The sequence below is a fragment of the Carya illinoinensis genome, chromosome 7, assembly GCF_018687715.1.
Source record: "Carya illinoinensis cultivar Pawnee chromosome 7, C.illinoinensisPawnee_v1, whole genome shotgun sequence".
In the NCBI taxonomy this organism is placed as follows: Eukaryota; Viridiplantae; Streptophyta; class Magnoliopsida; order Fagales; family Juglandaceae; genus Carya; species Carya illinoinensis.
The window spans coordinates 23,479,438-23,501,251 of record NC_056758.1 but is presented as its reverse complement, the minus strand read 5'-3'; the positions used below and the strand labels follow the sequence as shown (position 1 = coordinate 23,501,251).

Genomic DNA, 21,814 nt, shown 5'->3' with positions numbered 1-21,814 from the left:
GACGGTACTAGGAGAGGATTGGGGGCTGTATTAATGTAGGTTGGACAACTTGATTGAGCTATAATATTGTGATTATTTTGCACTTAAATTCGGGTCAATCACACTTTTCTTACTAGTAATTGAATGAGTTAGGCTTAGATAAATCAATTCTAACTCAATTGATAATAGCTTAATTTTATGATCTTAATCTCTATTTTATTACATCAAATTGAGTATGTTAATTATTGTGCAAATATGCAGGTGAGCCATGCGGAAATTTCCAATACACGCACGGAAACAACTCACGCCAAGCCCCTGTAGACTCACACACGAAAGTGTTACAACTTCAACAACACTGATTGAGCTGAAATATTGCATAGTTTAGCTATTTAAAACCAATGTATTTTAAATTCTTCATGACACTATTATTGATTTTAGATGAAAAAATGGTTAATAAGCATAAATACGAGTTATGATTTTTAATTGATTGATATTATGTTTATGCTTAATTTTATAACTATGATTTAATTGGACAATATTTCCTCACATATATAATCTATTTTTTTTATAATCTAGTTTTTTTTTTAATTTGTATTTGAGTGCTATTTTTATCTCTTATTTTCAACTCAAATAAAATTCACATGAAGGAAGCGGTGTACTTCAGCAGCTAAAAAAGAAAAGACGAAGATTTTTGGTGGAGTGTGAACGTAAGAAGTGGTAGCTTGTTGATGGCTTCCGTTGGTGTAGCTAAAGTGGACTTGATTGAAAGTGCTTAATCCTCCGATGTTGAAAACGTGATGGTTAATAGTCAAGCATAATCCAATGAAGTTGATGGCTTCGGTTGGTGCAGCTAATTTGGAGTAGTCTCGTTTGGTGTCTTGAGTGAGCTGTGCTTGAATGATTAGAAGAGAGAGTCGGCTGATTTTGAAGTGTGAAGGTTGGTCATTTGATTTTTTTGGCTGGAGTTTGTTTTCATTGGAAGAAAGAGAGGTGCCGTGATTGAATGGGAGTAAAGAGTGAAAGTTGTTGGTGATTGTTTATGAGAAGTCGGCTGGAATGAATTGGGATTGGAGGAAGGAGTTTGGCACCGACTTGAGGCAGCTATATATATATTGCTGGACGGAGAAGAAAAGGTCAGTTGGTGAGTAGTAAGGGTAGAGAATGTGAGGGAGGAAAGGAGAGTGTCAGCTGAGATTGATTTATTTGGAGGAAGTCATACGATGGAAAGTGTGAACATGAGGTCGGTTGGTGCAGCTAAAGTGGACAAATTCAGATGATATTTTCACGTTGGCTTACTCTATTTAAGGGAGCCATTTAATTTTATATCGGCAACTTTTTATTTGGTTATAGGGAGGATTTGTAGGAGAGGGTGAGAAGAGACAAGGAGAGGGTGAGAAGAGAGGGGTACGTGGGTGAGTTGAGAGGGAGACATGCTTGAGTTGGCTTGAATTTTCTGGAGGCAACAGCGGGATTTTATTTTCTTTTTCTGAAGTCGGTAAAGAAAGGGAGAGCTGAGTTTTTTTTTTTTTTTGAAATACTGATCTCATTAATCATGAAATAAAGTGATACAACTCTCTTTGGTCCAAAGTGACATAGGTCCACTCAGCTACATCATCTCCCTGTGTACAATATGGAAAACACAGCTCGGGCATCCCTCAACCTCATAGACATCTTCTACCATCTCTGTAGCCGCTCTTGCAAGTTGGTGTGCTGCCATGTTTGCCTCTCTATGGACATGGGAGGCTGTCCAGTTGACACTTGAATTCAGTACCCTTCTCGCATCTTCAATCAGGCACCCCCCTAAGCTCTAGTCCATTGCTTTGCTCTGTAACCCATCCACCACCCGCTTTGCATCACCCTCCAAACAAACCTGTTGCAACCCCAGGTCTCTGCTAAACTCAGCTGCAACCAACAGACCATAAGCCTCGGCATCGAAAGGAGTCCCTCTTAAAGGTTTTTGAGCTCTTGCAGTGCCAACTACCTGTCCTTGGAAGTCCCTGACTATCACACCTATCCCAACTCTTCCCTCCTTTGCTCTAACAGTTGCATCCCAATTGAGCTTGTAGGAGTTCTGCATTGGTTTGGCCCACCTATGTCCTGCTGATCCAGTCTGTGTCTTTGTTCCTTGGTCTGTTACAAGGGATTCTCTGAAAAAGGATACTTCTTCTATGGCCTGTTGATACAGCTTAGTGGGATGGATGAATCCTTTCCCATGATACAGCTCGTTTCTTCTAGACCAAATCCTTTTCAGTACAACTGCAGTATCTTCTAGTTCAGTAGCATCCAAGTTCTCTCCTAGCAAGGACCAGATATCAAAAAAGAGGTCACTATGGCAGGACATTTTCTGGACCCTTTTACAGCTTTGTTTCCACACATCCTGAGTCGCAACATAGCTCCACAAGGCATGACTTGAGGTTTCAATGGCTTGAGAATAGATAAGGCAATTGCTGTCCTCTACAACCTTCTTCCTCTTCAGATTTGCTAGTGTTGGTAGGGCCTCACTACATGCTCTCCACACGAACTGTTTGACACTTGGAGAGGTCTTTAGCTTCCATATACTCTTCCACACATGCTTGACCTGTGTTTTTCTAGATGATTCCCCCTGAAAATCAGCCTCCATTTGTCTGTGAACATGGTACCCACATTTAACTAAATACTGGCCATTGGTGGTGAAGTGCCAGACCATCCTATCTTCCCTACCCCCAGCACTGATGGGAATTGCTTGTATAGCTTCATACTTTTGTGCAGTTAACAGCTTCTGAATGAGAGGGTACTTCCAGGTTTTTAGATCACTGTCTATAAGATCACTTACCTTTTCACACTCATAGCCCACTGGTCAAGTAAAGACAACTCTTTTTGATGGAAAAGAGGGTATCCACCAGTCCTTCCAAATGTTAATATTGTGCCCACTGCCCACTCTCCACACTAGTCCCTCTCTTAGAATTTCCAGACCTGCACACACTCCCCTCCACGCAAAAGAAGGCCTTGCCCCCAATGTTGCATCCAGGAATCCAGTTTTTGAAAAGTATTTTTGTTTTAAGACCATAGCAGTTAAAGAGGATGGATTCTGTAAAATCCTCCATCCTTGTTTAGCAAGTAGAGCCAGGTTGAAACTTCTGAAATCTCTAAACCCAAGACCACCTGCCTCTTTGCTGTAGCTGAGTTGATTCCACCTTACCCACTGAATCTTTGAGGTATCCTCATTGTATCCCCACCAGAATTTTCTTATAAGTTGGTTCAGCCTGTTTGTAATCGAGGTTGGTAGTAGGAAAATCCCCATTGCATAAGAGGGAATGGCTTGTAACACTGATTTTAAGAGGACTTCTTTCCCTGCATTTGACAGAAACTTGTTTTTCCAGTTGACCATTCTAGCCCAAGTTTTGTCAATGAGTGTGTGAAAGGTTGCCACTTTCTGCCTCCCCACTACAACTGGAAGTCCAAATACTTCTCGAAGTTGCTTGTTGCTTTAACACCTGCTTGTTGCAGGATCTGAGTCCTACATGCTGTCTGTGTGTTCTTGCTGAAGAGGATTGATGACTTATCTTTGTTCAAGACTTGACTCGATGCCTTTCCATAGACTTCAAGGACTTTGAGGACACATGCTAGTTCCTTGGATGTTGCTTGACAGAAGAGAATGCTATCATCTGCAAAAAACAGATGATTAACTTTGATGGGGCCTCTTCCAACAGGTGCAGGAGTGATCTGTCCAGCTTGTTCAGCTCTTTTCAACATTGAGGAGAGGGCTTCTGCACACATGATGAAAATATAGGGAGACACTGGATCTCCTTGTCTAAGTCCCCTCGATGGCATGAATTTCCTTTGTGGCTCTCCATTAACTAAAATGGAATAGGATATTGAATTAAGGCAGGACTGAATGAGCCTAATCCATCTTAGTGGGAATTCCATCTTGACCATTACTGCTTCAACAAAATTCCACTCTATCCTGTCATATGCCTTACTCATGTCAATTTTTAGTGCCATACATCCTCTCTTTCCCTTCATTCTCGAGTTCATAGAGTGTAAAACCTCCTAGGCTACTAATATATTGTCTGAGATGAGCCTACCCGGGACAAAGGCACTTTGGTTGAGTGAGATAAGGTTGTGGAGAATATCTTTCATTCTATTAGCAAGGGTTTTAGACACAATTTTATACAGCACATTACAAAGACTAATTGGTCTAAACTCAGCTACTCTCTTGGGGTTTTTCACTTTGGGAATAAGGGATATGTAAGTGTCATTAACATCTTGGAGGGACCTACTACAATTTAGGACTTCGAGTGCATAAGAGTATACTTCCTCCCCCACCACTTCCCAATGTTTTTGATAGAAATGAGCTGGGAAACCATCTGGTCCAGGTGACCCTAATGGATTCATCTGAAACACAGCACCTCTTACCTCCTCTCGGGTGAATGGCTTAGAGAGCCAAGACTTCATATCTCCTGTCAATTTTGACTCCAAGGCATGCAAGCATTCATCAATACCAGTGGGACAAGAGGTGGAAAATAATGTAGAGAAATAACCTGTGAACACTTCGCCTATTCCTGCCTGGTCAGCAATTACTCTCCCTCGTTGGTCCTTAATGCTTCTAACTGTGTTGGTTCTTCTTCTCTGAGAGGCCTGGAAGTAGTGTGTGTTCCTGTCACCATGTCTTAGCCAATGATGTTTTGCCCTCTGACGCCACTTCATATCTTCTGCAGCCAAGGATGATTCTACTCTCTTCTGGAGCTGTTGCATTTCTGTTATATGGGAACCAGTACCATTGTTTTGAAGGTGGCTTATTCTTTGTAGTGTCTCTGCATTGTGCTTATGGTTATCCTGCTTTATTTTTTTCCTCCATTGCTGTATGGCCTTTTGGCATGTTTCCAATCTGTGCCTCCTTGTGTAGCCTGAGAGACCAGCTGGTCTGGTACTCTTCCATCCATTTGTCACTATATTATGACAGTCTTCATGTAGATCCCAAGCAGCTTCATACCTAAATCCTGGACTCCACCTTTTCCTACATTGGTTTGGGGACTGTTTGTTATGTAGAGGGGGGAGTGGTTTGACTTTACTGCTGCTAGTGCAGTACATGTTGCACCTTTGAAGAGTTCTTGCCACTCCTTGTTAGCCATAGTCCTATCTATTCTTTCCTCGGTAAAATCCTCCCCCCTTATGTTGTTTGACCATGTAAAGTATTGTCCCAGGTGATGCACATCATAGAGCCCACATATCTCAACAGCTTGTCTAAATGCTTCAATTTGGTTGTATGGTTGGCTGGATGCCCCTTGCTTTTCTTTTTGATGCAACACTTCGTTGAAATCTCCTGCACATAACCAAGCCACTGATGATTGAGGCTTTAACATCTCAAGCAGCTGCCAACTACTCTTCCTTTTGGCTGTCTCGGGATGGCCATAAAACCCAGTGAAATGCCACCTTCTGTCATTGATCTCTTCCTTAATCATTGCACTAACATGCCACCTGGTATAGCTAACCACTTGGACCTCCCATTCTTCCTTCCACAGCAAAGCAATACCTCTACTCATTCCAACACTTTCAACATCAAAGCATCCATCCATCTTCAGAGATCTCCTGACTACCTCCATCCTTTGTTTACTACACTTAGTTTCCAATAGGAAAACTAAGAGTGGGCCCTTTTCCTTAACAAGTTTGCTAAGGATCCTAGCTGACCGAGGGTTCCCAAGCCCTCGGTAGTTCCACACTAAGAGGCTCATTGTCTCTGGCAGGGCTGGAAACCAGCCTCTGCCATTGTGTTGTTGTTGTCCATGGAAACATTCTTCATCTTTTGGCGTCTTGGATTAACATTGCTCACTATAGTTTTTCTTTTTAGACTATTTCTGGTTCTGCATTTGAGTGGAAAATTTGTTACATCGTCCAAGGCCACGACCCCTCCTCCTCCATCTTGGTTTAGACCCCCTCTAGCAAGCCTTTTCCACTTCTTTCCTTGTGTAATCTCAGTCCCTCTTACTAACTCCTTTTTTATTCTTTTGTCATTCAAGATACCTTCTACTGTTTCTCCATTGGTAGTTAGTTCCTTGTTATTTTCATTTAAATTGTTTTCTACTACAGTCTGATCACCATTAGGCTCTTCAGTTGAGATAAGGTCCATCTCCATGCTAGATAGAAATGAAGAATTTTGCATCTCAGATTCAGTTTTCAGAGATGTTACCTCATGTATGTGTTCTAGTTCCTGATCCCTGCAGGTTTGACTGTCCAGCTGTCTCGTGATGTGAGGTTCATCCGTATGTCTAGTTACTTTTCCATTGGTCAGTTTCATGCCCATATCTTCCTGCTTTCTAGTAACCTCGTGGACTTTTTCCTGACTTTCCTGTTTAGTCATATCATGTTTTGGCGCCAAAATGTCATGTTTGATAGCATGGCTTTCTGGCTTGGACTTCTCCTCTACATCGTGCTCATAGCCTCCCTACTGTTGTCGATGCTGGTTACCGCCCTTAATGCCGTCGTACCTGCGCCCATTGGAGGAACTATTGTGCATAGGTTGAGCTCTTAGCCATGCACCAAACTGCTGGTGTTCTGGTTCAACACCTTGTTGTTCATAGAGCTGCCTTCTGCAGTTCTTCCCCTTATGAAATAACGTACCACACTGGAAACAGAAGCTCTGCAACCTCTCATACTTAAAGGAGATCCAGACTTTTTGGTCGTTAAAAACCAACCATTTTCCCCTTAAAAGAGGTCTATGGAGGTTTACTGCAACTCTAACCCGTAGACATCTTCCCCATGCACGACCATCCGCCTCGACCTCTACTCTGATGACATGCCTGATGGAGGCCCCTAGCTCTTCTCCCACTTCTTCTGTCATTGTGTCTAATGGCAAGTTGTGGAGTTGGACCCAAAAGGGTTCATACTTAAACTTCAGACCATTTATGGACTCCGTGCCATCCAACTCTTGTAACGTTAGCAGGCTTCTATCATAAAACCATGGTCTACCACTCAACACTTTGTCTTTATCTTCTCTGTTTTGAAACTCGATCAGAAAGCTCTGGTCTCCGAGATCCTTAAAGCTAACCCATCCCTCAAGCCTCCACACTTGGGACATCGTTTCTCTGAATTCCTTGCTATTAACATTCTTCTCGGTTAGAGCTTTACCCACAATGCAGTGTTTTCCTTTTCTGCTAATATTCTTGAGATTCTCTTCTTTCACGTGGAAGCATTCATTTTCATCTGTAGACAATTGTATCCTCTCCCACTGTCTCGCTAGTTCGTCTACTTCCATTCGTTCCCTCAAAGACGTTGGACACTAACAGCCGGCCACAATAACTAAAACTCATAGGATGTGAGACCCGAAGCTTTTGGAGACCAAAAGTACTAAAGTTTTACTCTGTCTCACGAGAGAAGAGAAAACACTCCTCGCACACACTGGACTTCACATCCAAATAGAATATTTTAAATGGAAGCCTGGAACCGTTTAGGGAGAGTTGAGGTTTAAATTGAGTTAAGGGAAGTGAAGGTGGTTTGGAGTCAGTTGTGTGGGTGCATGATTAGAGTAGAAGGGAATAAGTCGGTGGTTATTTAAGAAGTCAACTGATTGATTTATGTGGAAGTATTTGAGTTAAAATGAGGGTCGGTGCATGATTAAATGGGGTTGAGAGAAGTGTCGGTCAGGGAAGGCTGGGATTTATTTTGCTTGAGAGTTGAGAGACATTAAATAGAGCAGGTTACGTGGGGGATGTAGGAGGGTTGAGGTGTGTTGGTCGTTGAAAAGAGAGGGACATAGAGTTGGGATGATTGTAGAGGGAAGTAGAGAGGAAAATCGGTGCTGGATTCATGAAATGAAAGAGAGAGTCGGTGCTGCTTTTGAAGAGAGAAGTCGGTGAAGAGAATGAAGAAAAGTTTGGAGATATTTTGCTGAAGTAGTTTCATCTAGATGGAAATTATTACTTCATTTTGTTTTTGTTCTTTTTTTTTTTTTTTTTTTTTTTTTTACGTTTTACATTTAGGGAAGTTGGTTTTCGGCTTTCCAGATTTAATTGCCTATAGTTATTTCTTGGTATTTCTTGTGTTTTATTTTTCTAATGAAGAATATTTATATGATTTCTATAGTACTTGTAATGAATATGTTTGGCTAAATTTTCATACTAAGGTTAGATGTGAAGTTTAATGATTTAAATATTATTTTCAGATCCACGTAAAATTTATTCTGTGAGCTTGATCAATTGAAAGATTTTATTATTGGATATTTTGATTATCTATATATTTATCTTGATTCATTGTGATTTTCAAATACAGTGAATGCTTGAGGAATCCCTGTAATATTCAAATAGATTTGTGAATATTTTAATCATCAATCGTTCACGCTCAATCATAAACGACTATTTTTTTCTTGATCTTAAATGCTAAATCTTCCAATTAAACGGAATCATTATTCTAGTTTAATTGAAGTAAATCAATTGGAAATAATATTATAAATTATTAGACGGATCCTCGAAACCTTAGTCTTTCTCTATATCAATTCATTTTATCATTTTAGTTTGATTCAGTTATTTTACAAATCTTCATCTTTACATTCTATTGCACGTTTTTTTTAGTAATTTCGTTTCATTGTTTGAATTTATTTATTTTTATCACAAAAGTCAATCCCTGTGGATTCGATCCTATAAGATATTACAACACCTGTATACTTGCAGGTAAAACTGCACTAAATTTTTAGTTCATTAATTTGAGTCAAAGTTTAGGCGCAACAAGTTTTTGGCGCCGTTGTCGGGGATTGCAACGTGTGATAATTTAAAAAAAAAACAAAAAAAAAATATTTTAGAAATCTTTTGCTAATTGTTCAAAAAAAAAAAAAAATCTTTTACTTTCTTGCTTGTTTTGCATTTTTTTTTTGTTGTTTTTTAGTCTTTGAATGTGCTTGATCCTCTATGATAAATGATCTCTTGGCAACGTGATCAAACGGGTAGATTGAGAAGAGAGGAAATTGTTTTAAAAGAGTTGGTTGATACTTTGTTTGGTGATTCTAAAAATTCTCATTCTAATACCATGGCTGACAATCGTAGTATTCATGACGAACTCGAAAATGAGGCACAAAATAATCCACCAATGAGAACTTTGCGTGAATATTTGCAGCCTACAAGGACAAGTACTCCATCTTGCATGATTTTTCCTATGAATATGGGAAATTTTGATTTAAAACCGGGAGTAATTCAATTACTTCCCAAGTTTCATGGCTTAGACTCAGAAAGTCCTTATTTGCATCTGAAAGAATTTGAAAAAGTTTGTGCAACTTTACAAACCCAAACTATCAATAATTATATTGTTAGATTAAAATTGTTTCCATTCTCTTTGAAAGAAAAAGCTAAAAATTGGTTGAACTCCTTGAGACCAAGATCTATTGGCACATGGCAAGAAATGCAAAGAGAATTTCTGAAAAAGTTTTTTCCTATTCATAGGACTAACACTCTTCGTAGAAATATTATGAATTTTTCTCAAAAGGAAAATGAAACAATTTTTCAGTGTTGGGAATGTTTAAAGAATTGTTGCTAACTTGCCCACATCATGGCTATGAGACTTGGCGCACCATTAGTTTTTTCTATGAAGATTTAACATCTCAAATGCGTCAGTTTGTAGAAATGATGTGTAACGGTAAATTTTTAAATAAAGATCCTGATGATGCTTGGGACTATTTTGACCAGTTAGCTGAAAATGCCCAATCTTGGGATAACACAGATCATTTTGATCGGTCAAATAAGCCCAAACTCAGTGCCATGTTTCAAGAAGGTATGTATGTTCTTAAAGGAAATGATGATGTGAATGCTAGGATGGCAAGTTTGACAAGAAAAGTCAAAGCCATGGAACTTAGGAAGGTAAATTCGTCTAAGGCTATTGAAAAAGAAGAAGTGCATTGTGACATATGTGAGATTAGTGGACACCTAACTCAGGATTGTCCAACAATCCCTACTTTTAAAGAGGTGTTGCACGAACAAACAAATGTCATGAATTCTTATAGGAGATCATTTTCTTCCCCTTATTCGGAAACGTATAATCCTGGATGGAGAAATCACCTCAACTTTAGTTGGAGGAATGAGTCCAATTCAAACCAAAATCCTCAAGGGCCATCTTCTTCTACTCCTTATGTGCCTTCACATAAGAAAACCCTTGAGGAGACATTACAGACTTTTATGCAAAGACAAGCCAATATCAACACTCAGACAATGCAGGCCATTACTGAAATAAAAAGTTCTATTAGCGACTTGACCTCTGCATTGCATGCTCAAGAAAAGGGTAAGTTTCCAGCTCAACCTCAGCTGAATCCCAAAGATAAATTTGAGGTAAGAAATTCAAATTGTTCTGATTCAAAATTTGAACATGCCAAGTCCATCACCACTCTATGCAGTGGAAAAATAATTGATAAGAGTATTTCAACAACGAAAGTTGATGAGACCAACAACTCTTTAAATTCCAAGAGTGATGGTGAACTTGAGAAGGTTGAATTAGATATGCTTGTGAAAGCCCCAATACCTGCCCCATTTCCCCAAAGATTGCAACATTCTCACAAGTTGGTTCAAAATGCTGATATTCTTGAAATTTTCAAACAAGTAAAAATCAACATTCTTTTGTTGGATGCAATCAAACAGATTCCTTCGTATGCTAAATTTTTGAAAGATTTGTGGACAGTGAAGCGTATGATGAAGGTGCAGAAGAAGGCTTTTCTCACTGAACAGGTAAGCGCCATCCTCCAGAACAATTCTCCACTAAAGTACAAAGACCTGGGTTGTCCAACAATTTCCTGCGTGATTGGAAATTTTAAAATTGAAAAAGCTTTACTTGACCTTGGAGCTAGTGTTAACCTCCTACCCTACTCGGTATATAAGCAGTTGGGTCTTGGTGAGCTTAAACCCACCAAGGTAACACTTCAACTTGCTGACCATTCAATTAAAATATCGAGAGGGATAGTTGAGGATGTGTTAGTTTAAGTAGGCAAATTTTATTTCCCAGTGGATTTCATTGTTTTGGACACGGAACCTGTCTTTGATGTTTGCACTCAAATTTCTATAATTTTGGGTAGGCCGTTTCTTGCGACCTCAAATGCTTTAATAAATTGTAGGAGTGTTGTGATGATAATTTCTTTTAGCAACATGACTTTGGAGTTGAATATTTTCAATATTTGTAAACAACTTGGCGATGATGATGATGTGTATGAAGTAAATCTGATCCAAACTCTTGTTCAAAATAAATTTGATTTGTCAAGTTTTTCTGACCCTCTTGAGGCTTGTTTGGTTCATGGTGAAAATTTTGATGATGATTCTGTGCTTGCATCTATGAATTTTTTGCTAGAATCTACTCCTATAATGGACACTGATAAATGGAGAACACGTTTTGAGGAATTACCGCCTCATGATGTCGTGTCTCTCCCCTCAAGTGTGCAAACACCAAAACTCGACTTGAAACCTCTACCTTTTGATCTCAAATATGCATTTTTAGGCTAAGCAAAGACATTACCAGTGGTCATTTCATCAAAACTGGATGAAATTCAGGAGAGAAAATTGATTGGTGTTCTCATTGAACACAAAGAGGCAATAGGATGGACTATAGCTGATATCAAAGGTATCAGCCCTTTGATTTGTACCCACATGATTTATCTAAAGGACAATTCTAAACCCTCTAGAGAGATGCAGCGTAGACTGAACCCTAACATGAAAGAGGTTGTCAGAGCAGAGGTGTTAAAACTTCTGGATGTAGGGATCATTTACCCTATTTCGATAGCAAATGGGTTAGTCCCACGCAGGTGGTACCCAAGAAATCTGGTGTGACTGTAGTTAAGAATGCTGACAATGAACTGATCCCAACTAGAGTTACTACTGGTTGGCGTATGTGCATTGACTACAAAAAACTGAATTCTGTCACCAGAAAGGATCATTTTCCCCTACCATTCATGGATCAAATCATTGAATGTGTAGCGGACCATAAATTCTATTGCTTCCTAGATGGTTATTCTGGATATAACCAAATTGAGATTGCTCCTGAAGATCAAGAAAAGACTACTTTTACATGTCCATTTGGTACCTTTGCATATCGAAGGATGCCATTCGGACTTTGTAATGCTCCTGCTACATTTCAACGATGCATGATGAGCATATTCAGTGACATGGTAGAGCGTTTCGTTGAAATATTCATGGATGATTTTTCTATTTTTGGTGATTCATTTGATGAATGTTTGACTCATTTGGAAAGACTGCTGATTAGATGCAAAGAAAAGAATTTGATTTTAAACTGGGAGAAGTGTCATTTTATGGTCACTCAAGGGATTGTTCTTGGTCACATTGTTTCTTCTTAAGGTTTTGAAGTAGACAAGGCCAAAATTGAATTAATTTCTAAATTGCCCATCCCAAAGAACATTAGAGATATCAGATCTTTTCTAGGTCATGCAGGTTTTTATAGGAGGTTCATTAAAGGCTTCAGCACAATTTCTAGACCTCTATGCAATTTATTGTCAAAGAATTTTTTTTTTTTTTTGTGGGGACTGATGATTGTGAGTTAGCTTTTACAAATCTAAAAGGTATGTTAATTTTAGCCCCAATTATGCGATCACCTGATTGGAATTTACCATTTGAGATTATGTGTGATGCTAGTGATTATGCTGTTGGAGCTGTGTTGGGCCAACATAAGGACAAAAGGCCTTGTGTTATTTATTATGCAAGTAGAACTTTAAACAGTGCTCAAATGAATTATTCAATAACTGAAAAAGAGCTACTTGCAGTAATTTTTGCACTTGACAAATTTTGCTCTTATTTGATTGGATCTCAAATTGTCATCTTTACTGATCATGCTGCGTTAAAGTACCTTTTAGTGAAAAAAGATGCAAAGCCCAGGTTGCTTAGATGGATCCTTTTGTTGCAAGAATTTGATTTGATAATAAAAGATAAAAAAGGAGTTGAGAATGTTGTTGCTGATCATCTGTCTAGACTTGTTCTTTCAGATTCCATAGAGATAGTTCCTATTAGAGACACATTTCCAGATGAGCAACTTTTTGGTATATTTCAAATGCCATGGTACGCTGACATTGCTAATTTTCTTGCTACAGGTGAAATTCCTCACATTTGGACTCAACAAGATAAGAGGAAATTTTTTGTGGAGGTAAGAAAATTCTTTTGGGATGATCCATATCTGTTCAAGTATTGCCCAGATCAGATAATTAGATGATGTGTTCCCAATAACGAATTTCAAAGTGTGATAGCTTTTTGTCACTCTGGGGCATGTGGTGGCCATTTTTCTGGAAAGAAAACTGCTTTTAAAATTTCGCAATGCGGTTTCTATTGGCTTACCATTTTCAAGGACACCCATGAATTTTGTAAAACTTATGAGCGCTGTCAAAAATTAGGAGGGATTACCCGCCGGAATATGATGCCATTAAATCCAATCTTGGTTGTTGAAATATTTGATTGTTGGGGCATTGACTTCATGGGACTCTTCCCAGTTTCTTTTGGCAATCTCTACATTTTGGTAGCTGTGGATTATGTGTCCAAATGGATTGAGGTTGTTCCATGCAAAACAATGACCACAAAGTGGTACTGAAATTTTTGAAAGAAAATATTTTATCAAGGTTTGGAACACCTCGAGCCATTATCAGTGATGGGGGTAAACATTTCTGCAATAAGCCTTTCGAGATCTTAATGCGAAAATATGGTATTACTCATAAGGTTGCTACCCCTTATCATCCACAAACAAGTGGCCAAGTAGAGGTATCTAATCGGGAGATCAATTTTTTTTTAGAAAAGAAGGTTAACCCAAGCCGCAAAGATTGGTCTTTACGACTAACCGACGCACTTTGGACATACCGCACTGCTTTTAAAACGCCAATTGGTATGTCTCCATATAGACTCATTTTTGGAAAGGCATGTCACTTACCTATGGAATTGGAACACAAAGCTTATTAGGCAATCAAACAATTTAATTTTGATGTAGATAAAGCTTGCTCTCTTCGTAAGTTTCAGCTTAATGAGTTAGAGGAAATCAGGAATGAAGCCTATGAAAACTCTCGCATTGCCAAGGAGAGAATGAAAATTTTTCATGACAAAAATATTTTTCGAAAATCTTTTGAGCTTTCCCAAAAAGTTTTGTTGTATAATTTAAGGCTCCATTTGTTTCCTGGCAAGCTTCGATCCCGATGGATCGGCCCCTTTGTTGTAAAAACTGTTTATCCTTTTGGGGCCATTGAGATAGAAAATCCAGAGAATGGTAATGTTTTTAAAGTTAATGGACAAAGGTTGAAACTATTTTTGGATGATTTTACTCCAGAGGTTGAGTCCACTACTCTGGAAGATCCTGCTTATCAGAATTAATTTCTGATTCCTCATTGTATATACCGTATTTGTTTTTCTTTCTTTTGCTTTTTGTGTTTTTAATTTTGACAGAAATCTACTCCTTGTGTGTGCTCGAGTATCTCAGGTGACTTCTTTCCTTTATGCTTAATCATTTTTGTCTCAATATATGTTCTGTAGTGTTTATCTTGCTCCAATTCATGTCGGTATAGCATACATCATTGAACATTCAATTACTGAACATTGAGGACAATGTCACATTTAGTTGGGGGGAGGGTTTTCTGTTGAAAATTTATTAGTACCTAAATAAAAAAATAAAAAAAATTAAAAAATTAAAATTTTTTTTGTGAGGTGCATTGAAACATAAATGATTAACACACATTCCTGGCATACTTGTTAGATTTGAGTATCTTGGTGGAGTAGTTGAGCGGAATTATTTTGTGAAAATTTATTTTCGACCTTAAGCATAGAACATGATTTATGATGCATCATATTTTGTTGAGGAGTGACTTGAAACACCGGGATGCGATATTTATGTGATGACCCGCTTTTATGTGTATTTTCACTGAAGGGTTGTTTTTAATTTAATTAATATATTGGTTTATTTATTTTAAATTAATGTATTTAAATTGGTTTTAATTTATTTGATGTTGTGTTTAATTTATTTAGTCGTTTTACGGTTTTTAATATCGTTCGACGGATCTGTTTTTGGTTTCTGGAGTGAGGACTGGACCTCATTTCTTTCCTCCATCTTTTCTTTTCTCTTTTCCCTTTTCTCTTTTTCTCTTTTCTTTCTTTTTCTTTCTTTTTTTCCTCCCTTTTCTTCCCGTGCGTTGGCCCTTTCCCGTGCGTTTTCTCTCTCTCTCTCTCTCTCTCTCTCTCTCTCTCTCTCTCTCTCTCTCTCTCTCTCTCTCTCTCTCTCTCTCTCTCTCTCTCTCTCTCTCTCTCCCTCGCGCGTCCGTCCAGCCACCCAGACCTGCCACTTGCCGGCACCGTGAGCCACACCACCACCACCAATCTCTTCCCCTCCCTTCGGTGAACCACCCCACAAATTTTCACCGCCAATAGAGCCGCCGTTTAGCCGGAATACCTCCTCCAAGCCGAACGGCTTTTGCTCCGATTTGCCGCCGTCGCTCCACCTCCAGCTACCACCTCTTCACCACTTCATCACCGCCTCGATCCGTCACTGGAACAGTCCCCACGAGCTAACTCTCCGATTTGGGTATTTTGGCCTCCTACCGCCATTTTCACCGCCACCCACGACCAAACTCCACTTCCCTTAGCTTCATAAATATCCCTAGACCATTCCCTATCAATCTCGAGCTTTGGTTTGTCACCGTTCGAAAGTGGGTAATTTATTACCCACGACCACAGTGTAAATTACACTGTTACGTTGCTTTTCTTCCGCCGTTTGCAACGCCGCGGACTTTTGAAAAATACCTTATAGCGCTGTAAGTATTTTTCAAACTCTACTTTCGATTTAAATGTATTTTGCTCTTACAATAAATATTTATCTGCTGGTTGGTTGATTCCGGACTGAGTCCGAGGAGTTTAGGTGTCGGATGGATTGAGGACGGAGTGCTTGGTTTTGGTTGTTTGTGATTGCTTGGTTATTTGTGCCATGAGGCGTGCGTTACATATTGCATACATGTGCATTTTATTTAAATTGAGAAAATCCTATTTTATTGGCGTAATTGGATTTTCGGGTGCGTGTGTCTCACGAGCCCAAGCCGGGATGAGTTATTATCTCGGTGAAGCTCTTCTGGTCATTTGGGATCGTAATATCCTGAGTTGTCGCTGAGCGATGATGGGAGCGGGGGCTAGAGGATGCTTGGCTACGAACGCGAGGGGTGCAGAACTGGGCATCGCTCGTTTATGTGTCACACGCGTGGTCGTTACCTGCGGTGTGACATAGGAGCCAGGGTGTGCGGATGACCCTATGGGAGGTCATGGTGCATACGGATTAATTGCTTAATGGATATGAGTTGGAAATGGGCCAAATGTGACTTTTGACGTGATATTTGAAAAGGATATGTTTGTGGGCCAAATGGAATTTTTGGCGTGCGTGAAAAAATTATGGTTTTATGGGACATGTGCATTGCATTTTTTCATGCATGTTGTTTGAGTTAATATATTTTTATCGAGTGATGTTTGGATTTTACTTACTTGCGGCACCATTTTTGGTACCGTAGATTTTGGTGCAGAGTTCGAGGAAGAAGAGGAGGCTGAGCTGGAGGATGCGGCTCCGTCGGGGTGCTAAAGTTAAAGTCTATGCTTTGTAGTTAGTTTTTAAAACAATATTTGTGTTATGTAATATTTTATTATGTATTTTTTGAACATCTTTGTATTAAAGAAGAAAAATTCTGATACTTAGTTATGACTTTTGTTATCCGCTGTGTGTTTCTTCGTACACATTCGTTGCTTATACACACACTTGGCACTCGTCGATAGGGTAGTGACATGTGATGTCATCATCTGGACATCTCGATTTCCCCGTGTCTGTGCATGGGGATTTGGGGGCGTCACAATTTACAAAAATGAGAATTAGTATAATTTATATAGAATGAAGGACAAGTTTTGAAAGAATATTTTGCACATGCTTACACTTGTAGTGTTCCTCATTAATGTTCATTGATTTAAAACATGACAAGTAAACTGCAGGACTAACGAGCCCCATATATATATAAAAAAAAAAAAGAAAGAAGTAAAAAAAAAAAATGAAGTCGTGTAAATTTTCTTGAATAAAGGGTTAGAAACAGTTACCCAAAACTTTGGGGGTTGAGTGTTCAACCTTTAAACAGAGTTGGCGTGAAAATTGCTAGTCCCTTAGGCTTTGAGGTAGTTAGAATCAATAATGATTAATCTTAAGGTTGAAAAAATCCTATGATAAATCATGCTTATTAATGAGGAACACACAGAGGTTTAGCCACACACACATATCCAAGTTCTAATACATTTGCCCCAATTCTATGTGAACAATTGTTGAGACTTTCTTTGTGGATGCAGCTCCTGGTGTTGAGTAGTCACAAATCAATTTTTTGTGAGAATTCAGAATTATGTTTGATTGTTTTTGTTTGAATTTTGAGCTTTATGCAATATTCATCTCAATTAATTTTCATTATTTTGCTCAAAGATTAGCAGAAAACTGGTTGCGGGGTGTGATTGAGCTGAAATACTGCATAGTTTAGCTATTTAAAATTAATGTATTTTAAATTTTTCGGGACACTATTATTGATTTTAGATAGAAAAATGGTTAATAAGCATAAATACGAGTTGTGATTTTTAATTGATTGATATTATGTTTATGCTTAATTTTATAACTATGATTTAATTGGACAATATTTCCGCACATATATAATCTATTTTTTTTATAATCTAGTTTTTTTTTTTAATTTGTATTTGAGTGCTATTTTTATCTCTTATTTTCAGCTCAAATAAAATTCACAGAAGGAAGCGGTGTACTTCAGCAGCTAAAAAAGAAAAGATGAAGATTTTTGGTGGAGTGTGAACGTAAGAAGCGGTAGCTTGTTGATGGCTTCCGTTGGTGTAGCTAAAATGGACTTGATTGAAAGTGCTTAATCCTCCGATGCTGAAAACGTGATAGTTACTAGTCAAGCATAATCCAATAAAGTTGATGGCTTCGGTTGGTGCAGCTAATTTGGAGTAGAGTCTCGTTTGGTGTCTTGAGTGAGCTATGCTTGAATGATTAGAAGAGAGAGTCGGCTGCTTTTGACATGTGAAGGTCGGTCATTTGATTTTTTTGGTTGGAGTTTGTTTTCATTGGAAGAAAGAGAGGTGTCGTGATTGAAGGGGAGTAAAGAGTGAAAGTTGTTGGTGATTGTTTATGAGAAGTCGACTGGAATGAATTGGGATTGGAGGAAGGAGTTTGGCACCGACTTGAGGCAGCTATATATATATATATATTGCTAGACAGAGAAGAAAAGGTCAGTTGGTGAGTAGTAAGGGTAGAGAACGTGAGGGAGGAAAGGAGAGTGTTGGCTGAGATTGATTTATTTGGAGGAAGTCATACGATGGAAAGTGTGAACATGAGGTCGGTTGGTGCAGCTAAAGTGGACAAATTCAGATGATATTTTCACATTGGCTTACTCTATTTAAGGGAGCCATTTAATTTTATATCCGCAACTTTTTATTTGGTTATAGGGAGGATTTGCAGGAGAGGGTGAGAAGAGAGGGGTACGTGGGTGAGTTGAGAGGGAGACGTGCTTGAGTTGGCTTGAATTTTCTGGAGGCAACAGCTGGATTTTATTTTCTTTTTCTGAAGTCGGTAGAGAAAGGGAGAGTTGAGGTTTAAATTGAGTTAAGGGAAGTGAAGGTGGTTTGGAGTCAGTTGTGTGGGTGCATGATTAGAGTAGAAGGGAATAAGTCGGTGGTGATTTAAAAAGTCAGCTGATTGATTTACGTGGAAGTATTTGAGTTAAAAGGAGGGTCGGTGCATGATTAAAGGGGGTTGAGAGAAGTGTCGGTCAGGAGAGGCTGGGATTTAGTTTGCTTGAGAGTTGAGAGACATTAAATAGAGCAGGTTATGTGGGGGATGTAGGAGAGTTGAGGTGTGTTAGTCGTTGAAAAGAGAAGGGACATAGAGTTGGGATGATTGTAGAGGGAAGTAGAGAGGAAAGTCGGTGCTGGATTCATGAAATGAAAGAGAGAGTCAGTGCTGCTTTTGAAGAGAGAAGTCGGTGAAGAGAATGAAGAAAAGTCTGGAGATATTTTGCTGAAGCAGTTTCGTCCAGACGGAAATTATTACTTCATTTTGTTTTTGTTCTTTTTTTTTTTTTTACGTTTTACGTTTAGGGAAGTTGGTTTTTAGCTTTCCAGATTTTATTGCCTATAGTTATTTCTTGGTATTTCTTGTGTTTTATTTTTCTAATGAAGAATATTTATATGATTTCTATAGTACTTGTAATGAATATATTTGGCTAAATTTTCATACTAAGGTTAGAGGTGAAATTTAATGATTTAAATATTGTTTTCGGATCCACGTAAAATTTATTCTTCGAGCTTGATCGATTGAAAGATTTTATTATTAGATATTTTGATTATCTATATATTTATCTTGATTCATTGTGATTTTCGAATATAGTGAATGCTTGAGGAATCCCTGTGATATTCAAATAGATTTGTGAATGTTTTAATCATCAATCGTTCACGCTCAATCATAAACGACTATTTTTTTCTTGATCTTAAATGCTAAATCTTCCAATTAAATGGAATCATTATTCTAGTTTAATTGAAGTAAATCAATCGGAAATAATATCATAAATTATTAGACGAATCCTCGAAATCTTAGTCTTTCTCTATATCAATTCATTTTATCATTTTAGTTTGATTCAGTTATTTTACAAATCTTCATCTTTACATTCAATTGCACGTTTCTTTTAGTAATTTCGTTTCATTGTTTGAATTTATTTATTTTATCATAAAAGTCAATCCCTGTGGATTCGATCCTGGAAGATACTACAACACCTGTATACTTACAGGTAAAACTGCACTAAATTTTTGGTTCATTAATTTGAGTCAAAGTTTAGGCGCAACAAACACGAAAATGGACTTTTCATATTGATGAAAAGTACTAATTTTGCAACATCAATGTGAAAGCATTAACTTTGCACATGCTAAGCCTCTCTTTTCTAGCAACGTTACAGCCCCTGCACTTTCAAGCTTTATGGAAAGCATTCCACAATCCAGCCAGCCTTTCACTTCCCGCATTCCACTCCATGCTATAGCAGAATGCATATTTGCTTTTCCAGGACACATGATTACTAAAGGTAGAAAGGCTCTCAACATAGTTGCTGCTAGAGGGAATTCATGGTTACACAGTAGAAGAAAAAAATCATGCTTGCACCATTTCTGGGGCTCTTGGTCTATGTGCATAGAAAGGAAACTCTTTTGTTACCTCAAAGATGGGAGAAAATAGAAGGAGATGGGAGAAAATCAGTTGGCTTTGGCTGGAGAGTTAAGAAGGACTTCCGAAGACCCAATTTTCCTTTCTATGTTTTCAGCCTTAACATTTCCTTGCCTTATGTTTAATTCAAGCCTTTGTTTACATTGCACTTACATTTAAATTATTTTCACTTAGTTTGTTTTCAATTTCAGTCGAATACTTTCAGTAGTTGTTGTGTTTGAGTTCATTTTTGGTAGTGTGCAATTCTTTTTCCAGTGATTTTCAGTTACCTTCAAGCGTATTCTTGCTTGATTTACGTTGGTTGTTTGGATGTGCATTGGATTCTTTCCATTGGTGATGATTAGTCTAAGAGTGTAAATTTTTTGGGGTTCGATTGAACTTTATTAAATGGAAAATAGTGGCTTTTTGATTTGCACACATGGTGTTTAATGAAATGTCCCTTAGAATGTAAGTTTCATGAATTTCATTTTATTGCTTGGAAACATTAGATTAGATGACATTGATGAATGTGGTTTAGCTTCTTAAGTGAGGATAATCAAAATTTAATCAATGTACGTTCATGAATCCACTTAATGTATGGAAGCGATTGAAGTAGCGTCAAGGTGCATTAGAGCTAAAATTTCTTACATGTTAGCTAAATATTTCCTATTCCCCACTCGTGTTTAACACATCATTTTATTCACTTTTCTTGCATATTTTTAGCACTCATTCACCATCTTATGCAAAAGGAAATGAGGGTATTTTTGATAATATCCAAGAATCAATTCTCATTGTGAATATCATTGTAGATAGTCTGAGTTAATACTTTTATTTTATTTTATTTTCGATAGTGAATGAATTTGCACTTTAAACTAATTGTTCCTTGAAGAAATGACTTAAGGACTTTCCTATTATTACTTGACAACTCTTATACTTGGGAATAACTCTTGAAACAGGCTCTAAAAGGCAAAGCACTCATTTTATCCACTTATGAAAAGGAGTTACTTGCTTTAGTGACGATTGTGAGGGAATGGAAGTCTTATCTTATAGGCCAATATTTATTGTTAAGACTAACCAACAGACCTTAAAGTTCTTGCTGGAATAGTGGCTGGGCATAGTGGCCCAACATAAATGGATTAGCAAGTTGATGGGGGTATGATTTTGTGATTAGCTATAAAAAAGGGTAAGAAAAATAGACGTGTTGTCTCTAAATGGGAAGCAAGTTGAAAAAGTGGAAGGAGCCTTAGCTATGATTTCTTTTCCCACACTTGAATGGGTGGAAGAACTTAAGGCCACTTATAATGAATCAGTGGAGATGTAGGAACTGATTGCCCAACTTTTAGAACTCTAGTTCAGTGTTAAGGCGGTACTAGTTATAGGAGGAACTAGTCCTTAAAAAGGGAGGATTGTAGTGGTGGCCAAGTCAGCATATTCATGATAACCCCCTTGGGAGGGAATTTAGGTTATTTAAAAACCTATCAAAGAGCAAAAAGGGACTTTTACTGGAAGGGAATGAAGAAAGACATCAAAAGATTGGTTCATGAATGTGACACGTGTCAAGTTATGAAGCATGAGACAATACCACTCACAAGGTTGCTGCAGTCCTTACCAGTGCCCCAGCAAGCATGGACTAACATCTCTATGGATTTCATAGAGGGGT

General features: G+C 38.2%; 1 pseudogene; it reads left to right on the top strand.

Moving 5' to 3' along the window:
* Positions 1-11,000: 11,000 nt before the first annotated feature.
* Positions 11,001-21,814, top strand: part of LOC122316243 — a 127,858-nt pseudogene continuing 117,044 nt past the window's right edge.